The sequence below is a fragment of the Lygodium microphyllum genome, chromosome 23 (assembly GCF_053477565.2).
Source record: "Lygodium microphyllum isolate KBCC chromosome 23, Lygodium_microphyllum_v1.1.10, whole genome shotgun sequence".
Taxonomy (NCBI): Eukaryota; Viridiplantae; Streptophyta; class Polypodiopsida; order Schizaeales; family Lygodiaceae; genus Lygodium; species Lygodium microphyllum.
Genome location: NC_141157.1, coordinates 43,107,134 through 43,122,311, shown reverse-complemented (window position 1 = coordinate 43,122,311; position 15,178 = coordinate 43,107,134).

Genomic DNA, 15,178 nt, shown 5'->3' with positions numbered 1-15,178 from the left:
GCTGATTTGGAGGCTGTGGCAGAAATCAGAATATGCAGTAAACTCAAGAAAACCAGTCCTATGGAGGAGGACGTGGTAACTCTAGAGGCAGGGGGAGCCAAAGAGGTCGTGGTGGATGGCAAAGAGGCCAAAATGCAAACAGTAATGTTGAATGCTACTACTGTGGTAAAATGGGTCATATGGCTAAAGACTGCTATAAAAAGCAGAATGACATCATGAATGGAAAAATACAACAAGGGAATTATGCATCTTCTAGTAGATAGGGTGATGACAGAAATGAGCATTTGTTTATGGTGCAGCACGTGAACAATTCTGTGACAAGTGCAAAAGAAAGCAATGATGTATGGTATGTTGACTCAGGTGCATCAAACCACATGACAGGTCATGCAGAATGGATGGAGGATGCAAGGAAAATGGAAAAACCAGGATTTGTAGAGACTGGTGATGATACTGCACATCCTATTATGCAGATTGGAAAAATTCCTTTGTCTATGCAGGATGGGAAAAAGAAATACCTGTCCGATGTATTTCATGTCCCGAATATCACCAAGAATCTGGTTTCTGTTGGTCAAATGGTTGAGCAGGGCTTGCAGGTCAGATTTAATCCTCATGGATGCTTTGTTGAGGATATGAAAAATAGAGGTCGCTTGATAGCAAAAGGAAAGAAGAAGGGAAGAATGTTTACGTTGGATGCAGACATGCCTGAATTGAGTGCAGCAATGTTTGCACATGGGACCGGTTGCAGATATTGATATCTAGCATAAACACATTGGTCATGTTAATGTACAGCGACTTAAATCAATGCAGGCCCAAAATATTGTTGCAGGATTGCCTAAATTCAAGGTTGCAGAAATGCATAAGGTATGTGAAGCCTGCCAATTTGGAAAACAGGCAAGGAAACCATTTCCTAGACATGTTCAAGAGAGTGAGAAGCCATTGGAATTAATCCACTCTGATGTGTGGACTACTAAAGCTGCATCTCTTGGAGGCTGTCATTAGTTTGTTACTTTTATTGATGACTATAGCAGAAAAGTTTGGGTGTATTTTATGAAAAAGAAAAGTGAAGTTTTTGGGCATTTCAAAACCCTTAAAGCTATGGTTGAAAAAGAAACAGGCTTGCAAATAAAATGCCTAAGGTCAGATGGAGGGGGAGAGTACCTCTCAAATGAGTTTACAAAGTTCTTGTAGGAGCATGGCATAAAGCAGCAATATTCATGCAGTCATACCCCACAACAAAATGGAATTGCAGAAAGGAAAAACAGGCATATTGGAGAGGTATCTCGTGCCATGCTCAATGAAAAAGACTTGCCAGATTTTTATTGGGCTGAAGCAGTTGCTACAATAGTCTATATAATGAACAGGACTCCCACTGCAGCAATACATGGGATGACTCCAGAGGAGAGGTATACTGGTAGGAAACCAGATATTTCTCATTTGAAATTTTTTGGTTGCATTGCCTATGTACATGTGCCAGATGAGCTGAGATCCAAGTTGGATCCAAAAGCTGAGAAGTGCATCTTTATTGGTTACTCTTTGCAGCAAAAAGGGTATAGATGCTATAACCCTTCTACTCGTAAGTTTACAGTGAGCAGAGATGTTGTTTTTTATGAGATGAGTAGCTGGTATAAACCAGTAAATTTGATTGATGATGTAGATGCACAAAATGGTAATGCTGCACAGAATTCATAGCAGCAGTCACAAAATATTAGTGGACCTGGAGAGTCCTCTAGCAGTGGTTCACATTCTTCGCCATGGACAGGCAGATTGAGATCAGGAGAATCTTCTCAAAGCAATGCAGATAGTGGTATACAGGTATCACGAAAAGGAAAAGAGAAGGTTGATCAGCCCATGTTTGATGTGAATGCAGGTCACTCTTATGTGGATGGTGAATCCAGTGGCTCAGAACAGAGCATTGATGATGAGTTGGGTATTCCTTCTATTGTTACACCTGGAGTAAGGAAGACCAAGGATGTTTTGAGAGCAGCTGGGAGTGAATCTACTTTGCGCAGGTCTACCAGAGCTAGGTATTCTGTGGATAGGCTGAAATATGATGGATTTACAGCCATTCATTATGCATATATGGTTAAAGTGATACAGGAACCAGAACCCACTTCTTTTGAGGAAGCCATGGGAAAAGAAAAATGGGAGAAAGCCATGGATGAAGAAATGGATGCCTTGGAAGAAAATGCTACATGGGAATTGGTACCTTTGCCTAAAGGTAAAAATGCAATTGGCTGTAAGTGGGTTTATAAGATGAAGCACAATGCAGATGGTTCTGTGAATAGATACAAGGCAAGATTAGTAGTCAAGGGGTATGCACAAACATATGGCATTGACTATGAAGAAACATTCAGTCCGGTTGCAAGGATGGCAACCGTAAGAGCAGTCATTGCTATGGCTGCATCAAAGGGATGGTCTTTACATCAGATGGATGTAAAGAATGCCTTCTTGCATGGTGATTTGCAAGAAGAGGTCTATATGGAGCAGCCACCAGGTTATATGCATGCTGTTTATCCTGAGTTTGTTTGCAGGTTGAAGAAAGCCTTGTATGGCTTGAAGCAAGTACCTAGAGCATGGTCTGACAAGATAGGACAGTATCTTGTCACTATTGGCTTTCAGATTTCCAAGGCAGATTTCTCACTTTATGTGAGAAAAAGAGAGAAAGGTATTATGCTACTTGTCATTTATGTTGATGATTTGATTATGACAGGTGACAGTGATGAAGATATCCTTCATGTGAAAATGCTATTGAAGCATAAGTTTGAGATGAAGGATTTGGGAGAGCTACGTTATTTCTTGGGCATTGAGGTGATTAGATCACCAAGTGGGATACAGCTCTTGCAGAGGTAGTATGGATTGGACATGCTGTCCAAATATGGGATGACAGGCTGTAAGCCTATTTCAGTTCCTTTGGAGCAGAATGTGAAGCTGAGCACAGATGTAGGTGAGCTTCTAGAAGACCCTACTATGTACAGACGCATAGTAGGAAGCTTGATTTATATGACTATTACTAGGCCAGATTTGAGCTATGTTGTTGGATTGGTAAGTCAGTTTATGCAGGCTCCAAGGAAACCGCATTTGGATGCGGCTAGATGCATACTCAGGTATGTGAAGTCCACATTGCAGTATGGACTATTTTATGAGACTCGGGTTCAGATACAGTTGCATGGATATACTGATGGTGATTGTGCTGGTAGCATTTCTGATAGACGATCTACCAGTGGATATGTGTTCTCTTTTGGGAGTGCTGCAGTCACTTGGAGCAGCAAGAAACAACCTACAGTTGCCTTATCCAGCACAGAGGCTGAGTACACGGGCGCAGCAATGGCTGCATGTGAGATAGCTTGGTTGCATAAGCTACTTTATGACATGCATCAACCTACAGATGGGCCAGTTGTCATTTATTGTGACAACATGAGTAGTATACACTTGGCAAATAACCCAGTTTATCATGCTAGAACAAAGCACATTGAGGTGCATTATCACTATGTGCGAGAGAGGGTTTTACTAGGTCTTATTGATCTAGTTTATGTCAGCACAGAGGCTCAGGTAGCTGACATATTCACGAAGGCATTGGGCACAGAGAAGCTGCGCAAATTCAGAGACCTGCTTGGTGTGCAGGAATTGGGATTGAGCTCGAGGGGGAGTGTTGAGATATCGAGCTCCACTCGTGATACACCAAGGTGACCATTGTGTATTTATGTCACCGACTTGTCAGTTGCAGACGCGGTTGGTACACCGCCCATGAATAATAGCTACATGACAGCTATCCTTATTTACTCTAGTTCGTGGCTCAGTTAGTATGCCACCTTAGTTAGTTGAGTTTGGTTTGAGACCCATATATAGGGTTCTTCTATTTCTTTGTATGAGAGTTCTTTTGGCTTACACAACTAAGAAGAGGAAAACTATTTTCAGCCTCCACCTTTGTGTGTGTTTCCCCATTGTGCAAGCAAGAAAGCTACAAGTGAGACTCCTTCCTTCTCTCCCACAATCTTGACAACTATTACTCAGTGCCTATAGGTGAATGTAACACAATCTTATTCTCCCCGAATTAATGTATCAGCTTGTTCTACCCTCCCAAAAATAATTGTACTCAGAAAGGGCTAGCCCATATGAATGAAATAGACTTTTTTTATCAATGACTGTCTTGGCTGTAAGTATTGGTAATAGAGTTAAGTGATTAGGTCACTTGGCTAAAAGCTAAACTAGGCATGTAATGTAATGTGAGGAACGCTTAGCAAGTTTTTAATGCAACGAATTTTAATGCCCAAGCACAACCTCAAGTGCAGATTCCTAGTCTGACCCCTACACCAAGTACGGTTGTAATTCAAGAGAAGAAGTTTCTTCTCAAGAAAATCAAGCCACCGGAATTCTATGGTAAGGGAAGGACCGTCCAAACTGATGCCGAGATCTGGATCGAATCCATGGAGGATTATTTCAAAGCAACAGGTACTGCACCCGCTAACCAAGCGATGCTCACCAAATTGAAGCTTACCGGCAAAGCAAGACTTTGGTGGAAGCAATGGTTTAGAGACCAAGGGATCTCGGAAGGGTCAGTTATGTGGAAAAAGCTTAAGAAAGTTGTGCGAGGGAGATATCTACCACCTACCTACCGCACGCAGAAGATGAATGAATTCTATGAACTGAAGCAGCTTGGTCTATCTCTTGATGCATACTATTCAAAGTTTGTCTCTCTTTTGAAGTACATGCCAATTTGTGCTCGATTAAATCCACCTATAAACACCCGCCTCAAATCAATGTGCCTGATAGATCTTCAGGACGTACTCATTCGAGCTACACCCATAATACAGGAGGTGCAGACCAGGCCAAGAAATAACAAGACTTGGTCTTACAAGGATCAGAACAAGGGAGTGTATAGGTCTCCGGCTAAGAGAGCACAAGGCCAAAATCAGGCACAAAGGAAGAAATCCAGGACCAACACTATAAATAATTTCATTCCTACCCAAGGTAATGGTCGCAATCTCCGTTGCTTCCATTGCAACGAGCTCGGTCACTTTAAAAGGCAGTGTCCCAAGCTTAGTGGAGGACAACGACAAGGGCCATCCCAAGGAACCGTCCATGGACAAGGAGCCACCATCATGGCTAGAGAGAGAACCTCCAATGTTGCCAACAAGGAGTTGTATGATGAAGAAGATCCAATCCTAGAAGCAGACATTGAGAGGGCAATAGTTCATGCCGCTCTTCACAAGAAAGGCCTGATTCGCCAATTCTCGGTGATTCAAACTCCATCGGATTACCAAGGTAAAAGCTTCAAAACCTTGATTGATTGTGGCAGTACACATTCCTTCATTTCACCAGTCTGTGCAAAAAGATTAGGAATAGCACAATAGATGCATCTACCTTACTTGTGGAATTAGCAAATGGTCGTGAGGTCACTTGTACCAGGCAAACTACTGAGGTGAAATTCCTACTTGGTGGAAAGTCGACTTCGGTTAGATTTAGGGTTATGAACCTAGGTATCCATGAGTGTTTGCTTGGAATGGATTGGCTTAAACCTAATGATGCCCACATTCACTGTGGGAAGGGCAAAGTTTCCTTTTGAAATTCTGAAGGGGAATTGGTCACAACTCAAGGAGAGGCTGGGAAGCCAAAAATTCAACTAGCCAAAGCATCTCGGATAATAAAAGGAGTTAGAAAGGGGCTACCTGTCTATTTGATTAAGCTAAATAAGCTATATCAGAATTGGGAGTCTAAGGAAGAACCTTCATGGCTAAAGGAATGCGCAGACGTATTTCCTAAAGAGCTGACTAAACTTCCTCCTCAAAGGAAAGTCGATCACGAAATCAAGCTAGCACCACGAGCTGTGCCAATTGCAAAGAGGCCATATAGAATGCCCATCCCGAAAGCGATTGAGCTAAAGGAGCAACTCAAGCAACTGTTAGACCAAGGCTACATCCATCCTAGCACTTCACCATGGGGAGCTCCAGTGTTGTTCCAGAAGAAGAAAGACAGAATGCTTCGGCTATGCATTGACTACACAGGGTTGAATCAATCAACCATTAAGAACAAATATCCTATTCCAAGAATAGATGAACTTCTTGACTGTCTTCAACGTGCGAAAATCTTCTCCAAGATTGATCTCAGGTCTGGATATTATCAGATAAGGATCAAGGAAGAAGATATCCCAAAGACGGCATTCAGTACAAGATATGGACACTTGGAGTTCCTGGTCATGTCATTCGGGCTGACAAATGCTCCTGTCACCTTCAACAAGCTAATGCAGGATATCTTTAGGCCCTATCTTGATGACTTCATACTCGTCTTCTTTGACGATACCCTAGTCTACTCCAAACAGGAAGAAGATCATGAACCCTAGCTTTGTATTGTTCTTGAAACAATGAGGGCACACAATCTTTATGCCAAAAATAAGAAATGTGCATTTTTCAAGCGACAGATTGAATATCTGGGATTCATTGTATCAGTCGAAGGAATTTTGGTAGATCCAACTAAGGTCAGAGACGTTCTGGAGTGGCCAACACCAACAACTGTCAAAGAAATACATAGTTTTCTTGGATTGACAGGATGGTACAGGGTCTTTATAAAAAACTATGCCTTGATTGCAGCGCCTCTGATGGATCTACTGAAGAAGCAAATATCATTTGTATGGTCAACTGATGAACTTCTTGACTGTCTTCAACGTGCGAAAATCTTCTCCAAGATTGATCTCAGGTCTGGATATTATCAGATAAGGATCAAGGAAGAAGATATCCCAAAGACGGCATTCAGTACAAGATATGGACACTTGGAGTTCCTGATCATGTCATTCGGGCTGACAAATGCTCCTGTCACCTTCAACAAGCTAATGCAAGATATATTTAGGCCCTATCTTGATGACTTCATACTCGTCTTCTTTGACGATACCCTAGTCTACTCCAAACAGGAAGAAGATCATGAACCCTAGCTTTGTATTGTTCTTGAAACAATGAGGGCACACAAGCTTTATGCCAAAAATAAGAAATGTGCATTTTTCAAGCGACAGATTGAATATCTGGGATTCATTGTATCAGCCGAAGGAATTTTGGTAGATCCAACTAAGGTCAGAGACGTTTTGGAGTGGCCAACACCAACAACTGTCAAAGAAATACATAGTTTTCTTGGATTGACAGGATGGTACAGGGTCTTTATAAAAAACTATGCCTTGATTGCAGCGCCTCTGATGGATCTACTGAAGAAGCAAATATCAATTGTATGGTCAACTGCTGAACAATCCAGCTTTGACAAACTAAAGCAAAGCTTGGTATTAGCACCCATCCTGAAACTTTTGGACCTTAGTAAGGAGTTTGAAGTAATAATTGATGCTAGCACACTTGCCTTAAGATGTGTGCTTATGCAAGAAGGTCATCCTGTAGCATACTCTTCAAGGAAACTGAAGAGCCATGAAACGAATTATGCTACCCATGATCTGAAGTTGTTAGCTATCATCCATGCTCTTAAGCTTTGGAGACACTACTTACTGGGTAACAAGTTCACCTTAGTGATGGATCATAAAAGTCTTAAATGGATTTTTACCCAAAATGAGCTCAACATGAGGCAACGTTGATGGATTGAAATGCTGGAGGAATATGATTTTGAAATCAAATACCGGCTTGGAAAGGAGAATGTAGTTGCGGATGCACTCAGTCGCAAGGCATTTCTGAAATCTCTGATTTTGCAAGATCCATCAACAACAAGATCCCTAGCCACAAAGGTATCCATGCCAAACAACCCAATTCTTGAGCTAGCTAGAGAAGAGGCATGCCATGATACAACCTATCAGAAGTTGTTAAGGGAGGTCCCTATCAAGGATCAAGACTCGAAACTACAAGCAAACTATCAAGAATTCTCTATCAGTAGTGGATTTGTCTACTATAGAACAAGATTACGTATACCGGAAAGCCAATCACTCAAGCAGAAGATACTTTGGGAAGCCCATGAATCCCCTTTCTTCGGGCATCTTGGCTATGCCAAGACCCTCAATGTGGTCAGAAGGAGCTATTATTGGGAGAGGCTCAAAGGTGATGTTCTCAAATATGTCACTAAATGTTTGTCTTATCAATGCATTAAGGCCGAACATGTCAAAATGCCGGGGAAATTGCAACCACTTGACATTTCCCAAATGAAATGGGAATTCATTAGTATGGACTTTGTTGTTGGCCTACCCCAAGTTCAGGGAGGATACAACTGCATTATGGTCGTGGTAGATATGCTTACCAAGGTTGCACATCTTATTCCCGTTAAGACAAAATATAAAGCCTCACACATTGCAAGGTTATTTATCAAGGAAATATTCAAACTTCATGGGTTACCGAGAAGAATCATCAGTGATCATGACCCTCTCTTCACATCACATTTCTGGAAGGCTATCTTCGAGGCCATTGGGACTCAAGTCTGTTTCAGTATAGCTTACCATCCTCAAACCAATGGTCAAACGGAGCGAGTCAACCAAGTTATTGAGGATATGCTAAGGGCACATTATTGCCGCAAGCCTAAAAAGTGGATTCAAAATTTGCCACTGGTTGAGTTTGCCCACAATGCTTCTTACCAACAAAGCATTCAGATGATCCCTTTTCAAGCATTGTATGGGCACAATTGTCGTAGTCCGTTAAAATTCTCGGATCCAACCTTGAGGGTTGAAGCTTCAAAGCAGATGCTGGAAGATATGGATGACCAAATCAAGTCAATAAGACAAGACATCCAAGCCGCCAAGGACAGATAGATGGCATACGCGGATTTGAAACATCAAGATAGATCCTTCATTGAAGGAGATATGGTCTTCATTCGTGTACATCCAAAGAAGAGTTTCCTATCCTTGGGTGAATGCAAAAAGCTAAGTCCAAGGTATTGTGGACCCTATAAGATTCTCAAGTGCCTAAGGCCTAATGCTTACATACTACAACTCCCTGAAAACCTAAAAGTTCATAATGTATTCCATATCAGCCTACTGAAGAAGTATGTGCCTAACCCTAGTCACTACTTGATGATCAACAAGTTGTAATGCCTAGCCAAGGAGTCCTTGAGCTATGGCCTGACAGGATCTTAGATGTTAGGGAGAGGCATTTGAGATCCAAGACCTTGAGAGAATACCTCGTCCAGTGGAAAGATTATCCCAAAGAGGATGCCACTTGGATGGATGAAAGTACTCTCAACCAACAATACCCCAAATTCTTCTCGAGATGAGGACATCTCGATTCCTCTAAGGGGGAGAGAATGTAATATTTTCGCACCAAATATTAATGATTTTAGACCCCGCAATACCATGCGCAAAAAGCAGTTCAAAATAATCTCCCGCATCGTAAAATGTTGGTGGCTAAGTGCTTACTCCACGCAAATTAATAAACTCCACCTCCGTGTCATGTATGGAAGACCGGGCTTGAAAACGCAAGCCCACATGAGAACACCCTTCACGGGAAAAAGGCAAATGGATAATGAACAAAATTTTGCAATTTTTTTTACTATTAATCCTCTCCCCTCAGTCGATGCATGGCGGGGAGAGGGAGTCCACGTACCTGTAGAAGATTCTACAAGGGAGTATGAGGGTAAGAGGAGTTATGTGTTGGAGAAGCATGGGGGGAAGGGGGCATGCAAGTAAGCCACGTGGGTGGCTATCTCCCCCCCTCTACCTATAAGACCTCCCCCCTAGAGCTTGGGAAGAGGGAGAGATGAGAGAGATTTGTGCTCCTGCAAGAGAGGAGGAAGACGCCGTCCGCCATGCTGCCGCCACCAGGCCGCTGCTACGCCACACTACTGCCTTCATCGACCTCACCACCATCATCATCATTATTATCATCATCTTCATCATTATCACTATCATCGTGATCTCCTCCATCCTCTCCCAATCATTTCTCTCTCCACGTCATTATCTGTGGAATAGAAGCTTGGAAGCTTCTTTAGAAGCTTCTAATTTTAAGCCTCCTTGAACCACGTTCTCCCGCGCCTTCCCAGGGAAATTTAAAACGAAGTCCCTAAGGCCTGTGTCCCGCGCAAAAGGAGGAGATATCGGACAAAAGTAGATTCGATACATGAAGTGACCCAAAGAAACGTTGCTGGAACGAAATTATTGCGTCAAATGGCCCCCAAACAAAAGACGTGAGATGGACACATAGGAGCTTCCAACCCGAGTTCACGCGTGGACAACACTACGAGTCCTCATGCTTAGGTTCTTAAAGATTGATTCTGCATGAAAAGAATGCACTAGGCATGTCTAATTCTCGTAGGCAAGTTTAATCACATTTGGAAATTTTAAATTGCTCGCCGATTTACAAGATTTAGTTGCATGATGTGCATTTGAATTTGCTTGCACTTTCAAGTTGCAATCCTAAATGAATATTTCATAAGTTAAAAATGTGGATTTGTCTTAATTTATCCTTGATTGCTTTGCAAAAAACAACAGCGCATAATGCATTTAGGTAATAATTTCCTAGCTATGTTGCGCGTATAAAATCATCTTAGACGCCCATTGAATGATGTCCAAATGGTCGCAATGCATGCGAAGATGGTTGCATTTTAAGTCGGGTTAAGTGCTAAAGGAGGGACTAACTAAATGCCGGACTCATGGTATTTGCCCATGCATGAGTTCTTTTATCGAAGTTTGTATTTATGAAAGGATGCATTTTCATATTAAAGCTTGAATTCAATGTATTAAATGAAGGGTTTATAAGCATAGTTCTTGATGTAAATCTACATAGGGTCTATACGAGTTAGCACTGATTTGTCAATCATCATTATAGGCAAGGAAAGTAACGTTCACTGTAGAACTTATAGTTGCATAGAAGGAAAAATTCTATGAATCGCATATTTGCATGGAATGTTGTATCTTGAATTTATTTACATCTCTTAGGAAAAGTATTTGCATCTCTTCTAAGGAAAGATCACCTCTTGTCGCAAGACAGTTAGGTCAATTAGGTAAACCACTTGAAATGGTGTAACTCAAATGATGATCACCTCAATGCGCTAGGTAGAGCTAAGCCGCGTTAAAATTCTGCCTAGTATCGCACTGGGAAAATCGACTTAATATTTCCGACCCCAGAGTGTTGAGAGATCGAGCTCCACTCGTGATATGCCAGGGTGGCCATTGTGCATTTATGTCACCGACTTGTCAGTTGCAGATGCGGTTGGTACACCGCCTATGAATAATAGCTAGATGATAGCTATCCTTATCTACTCTAGTTCGTGGCTCAGTTAGTATGCCACCTTAGTTATTTGAGTTTGGTTTGAGACCCATATATAGGGTTCTTCTATTTCTTTGTATGAGAGTTCTTTTTGGCTTACACAACTAATAAGAGGAAAACTGTTTTCAGCCTCCACCTTTGTGTGTATTCCCCCATTGTGCAAGCAAGAAAGCTACAAGTGAGACTCCTTCCTTCTCTCCCACAATCTTGACATGGTATCAGAGCCTTGTTCGTGGTAAGGAGCTCAAGAAAGCAAGCCAAGCTCACGGTGTTCTGGTAAGAGGAGCAGTGTTGCTTTCATTTTCTGTTTTGGGAGCAGATCTCTGCAGGTAGCACAGTCGGGAATTGCAAGAGTGCATTGTCTCAGGTTGAGACGTGTTTCGCGATGAAGCAAGAGGGCAGTATATGCGATGGGAGAGGGCTTTAGCCTCTGGCGACCCTGTTTTTTTGATTTGAGGCCATTTCGGGGCCTGTTTTGGAGGCGGAAGTTTTTTGCACGCACTCAGGAAAAGGCCCAGTTTTATGCTATGCAGCCATTGTTCTACAGGTCGGTCAAAAGTTACTGTAGAAATTGCATCGTATGCCTATGCACAGAGACATTGGGAGTTCCAGAATCATCCTTGTTGCTTGTTGATGCAAAATCGTCACTAGGAAGTGACTGTGTGGTTACATACCACTTTCGTCAGTTTTATAGATTTGCCCTTGTGAGGCTGAAGCTGTGTTCTTTGCAGTGACAAAATTTTTTGCAGTATTCTGTAATGGCGTCTGATTCTCTTTCACAGATTGTAACTGAAAAGCTTGACAAGAACAACTTCCAAGCATGGAAGTTTAGAATGACGAATTTCCTTATGGGAAAAGGATATTGGGAATTTGTTGTAGGAAATGAAGAAGAACCAGTTCTTCCTGATGTTCCCAATCAACAGCAAATGCAGGCATTCAAAGCATGGCATGAGAGAGCCAGGAAAGTTATGTACTGGCTGTCTATCAGTATTTCAGACTCTATGATTGTGCATATTCAGGATGCAAGTACGCCAAAGGAGGCATGGGATACTTTGTCAAAAATGTATAGCACAAATACGCAAGCCAGGAAAATGCAGCTCAAGCAAGAGTTGCACAATGTGCAAAGAGAAAGTATGAGCATCAATGACTACCACATGAAGGTGAAGAAGATTGGAGATGCACTTGCTTCCATTGGGTCGCCAGTGGAAGATGATGATTTAGTTTCTGTGACCTTGAATGGTCTAGGAAAGGATTATGCACAGTTTCAAACATCCATTTCCGTCCGTGAAAGATTTCCTGATTTTGAGGAGTTGATTGCTCTTCTAATTTCTGAGGAGCAGAGAAATGGTGGTGCATCTTCTTCAGGAGAAACTTCAAAAGAAGCTGTGTTCTACTCAAATGCTGGAAGAGGTAGAGGCAGAGATAGAGGAGGCCGATCTGGAGGCCGTGGTAGAAATCAGAATAAGCAGCAAACTCAAGAAAACCAGTCCTATGGAGGAGGACGTGGTAACTCTAGAGGCAGGGGGAGCCAAAGAGGTCGTGGTGGATGGCAAAGAGAGCAAAATGCAAACAGCAATGTTAAATGCTACTACTGTGGTAAAATGGGTCATATGGCTAAAGACTGCTATAAAAAGCAGAATGACATCATGAATGGAAAAATACAACAAGGGAATTATGCATCTTCTAGTAGACAGGGTGATGACAGAAATGAGCATTTGTTTATGGTGCAGCACATGAACAATTCTGTGACAAGTGCAAAAGAAAGCAATGATGTATGGTATGTTGACTCAGGTGCATCAAACCACATGACAGGTCATGCAGAATGGATGGAGGATGCAAGGAAAATGGAAAAACCAGGATTTGTAGAGACTGGTGATGATACTGCACATCCTATTGTGAAGATTGGAAAAATTTCATTGTCTATGCAGGTTGGGAAAAAAAAATACATGTCCGATGTATTTCATGTCCCGAATATCACCAAGAATCTGGTTTCTGTTGGTCAAATGGTTGAGCAGGGCTTGCAGCTCAGATTTAATCATCATGGATGCTTTGTTGAGGATATGAAAAATAAAGGTCGCTTGATAGCAAAAGGAAAGAAGAAGGGCAGAATGTTTACGTTGGATGCAGACATGTCTGAATTGAGTGCAGCAATGTTTGCACATGGGACCGGTGTAGTTGTAGATATTAATATCTGGCATAAATGCATTGGTCATGTTAATGTACAGCGACTTAAATCAATGCAAGCCCAAAATATTGTTGCAGGATTGCCTAGATTCGAGGTTGCAGAAATGCATAAGGTATGTGAAGCCTGTCAGTTTGGAAAACAGGCAAGGAAATCATTTCCTAGACATGTTCAAGAGAGTAAGAAGCCATTGGAATTAATCCACTCTGTGGTGTGGACTACTAAAGCTGCATCTCTTGGAGGGTGTCATTATTTTGTCACTTTTATTGATGATTATAGCAGAAAAGTTTGGGTGTATTTTATGAAAAAGAAAAGTGAAGTTTTTGGGCATTTCAAAACTCTTAAAGCTATGGTTGAAAAAGAAACAGGCCTGCAAATAAAATGCCTAAGGTCAGATGGAGGGGGAGAGTACCTCTCAAATGAGTTTGCAAGGTTCTTACAGGAGCATGGCATAAAGCAGCAATATTCATGCAGTCCTATCCCATAGCAAAATGGAATTGCAGAAAGAAAAAACAGGCATATTGGAGAGGTATCTCGTGCCATGCTCAATGAAAAAGACCTGCCAGATTTTTATTGGGCTAAAGCAGTTGCTACAGCAGTCTACATAATGAACAGGACTCCCACTGTAGCAATACATGGAATGACTCCAGAGGAGAGGTATACTGGTGGGAAACCAGATATTTCTCATTTGAAAATCTTTGGTTGCATTGCCTATGTTCATGTGCCAGATGAGTTGAGATCCAAGTTGGATCCAAAAGCTGAGAAGTGCATCTTTATTGGTTACTCTCTGCAGTAGAAAGGGTATAGATGCTATAACCCTTCTACTCGTAAGTTTACAGTGAGAAGAGATGTTGTTTTTGATGAGATGAGTAGCTGGTATAAACCAGTAAATGTGATTGACGATGTAGATGCACAAAATGGTAATGCTGCACAGAATTCACAGCAGCAGTCACAAAATATTAGTGGACCTGGAGGGTCATCTAGCAGTGGTTCACATTCTTCGCCGTGGACAGGCAAATTGAGATCAGGAGAATCTTCTCAAAGCAATGCAGATAGTGGTATGCAGGTTTCACGAAAAGGAAAAGAGAAGGTAGATCAGCCCATGTTTGATGTGAATGCAGGTCACTCTTATGTGGATGGTGAATCCAGTGGCTCAGAACAGAGCATTGATGATGAGTTGGGTATCCCCTCTATTGTTACACCTAGAGTAAGGAAGACCAGGGATATTTTGAGAGCACTTGGAAGTGAGCCTACTTTGCGTAGGTCTACCAGAGCTAGGTATCCTGTGGATAGGCTGAAATATGATGGATTTACAGCCATCCACTGTGCATATATGGTTAAAGTGATACAAGAACCAGAACCCACTTCTTTTGAGCAAGCCATGGGAAAAGAAAAATGGAAGAAAGCCATGGATGAAGAAATGGATGCCTTGGAAGCAAATGCTACATGGGAGTTGATACCTTTGCCTAAAGGTAAGAATGCAATTGGCTATAAGTGGGTTTATAAGGTGAAGCACAATGCAAATGGTTTTGTGAACAGATACAAGGCAAGATTGGTAGTCAAGGGGTATGCACAAACATATGGCATTGATTATGAAGAAACATTCAGTCCGATTGCAAGGATGGCAACCGTAAGAGCAGTCATTGCTATGGCTGCATCAAAGGGATGGTCTTTACATCAGATGGATGTAAAGAATGCCTTCTTGCATGGTGATTTGCAAGAAGAGGTCTATATGGAGCAGCCACCAGGTTATGTGCATGCTCTTCATCCTGAGTTTGTTTGTAGGTTGAAGAAAGCCTTGTATGGCTTGAAGCAAGCACCTAGAGCA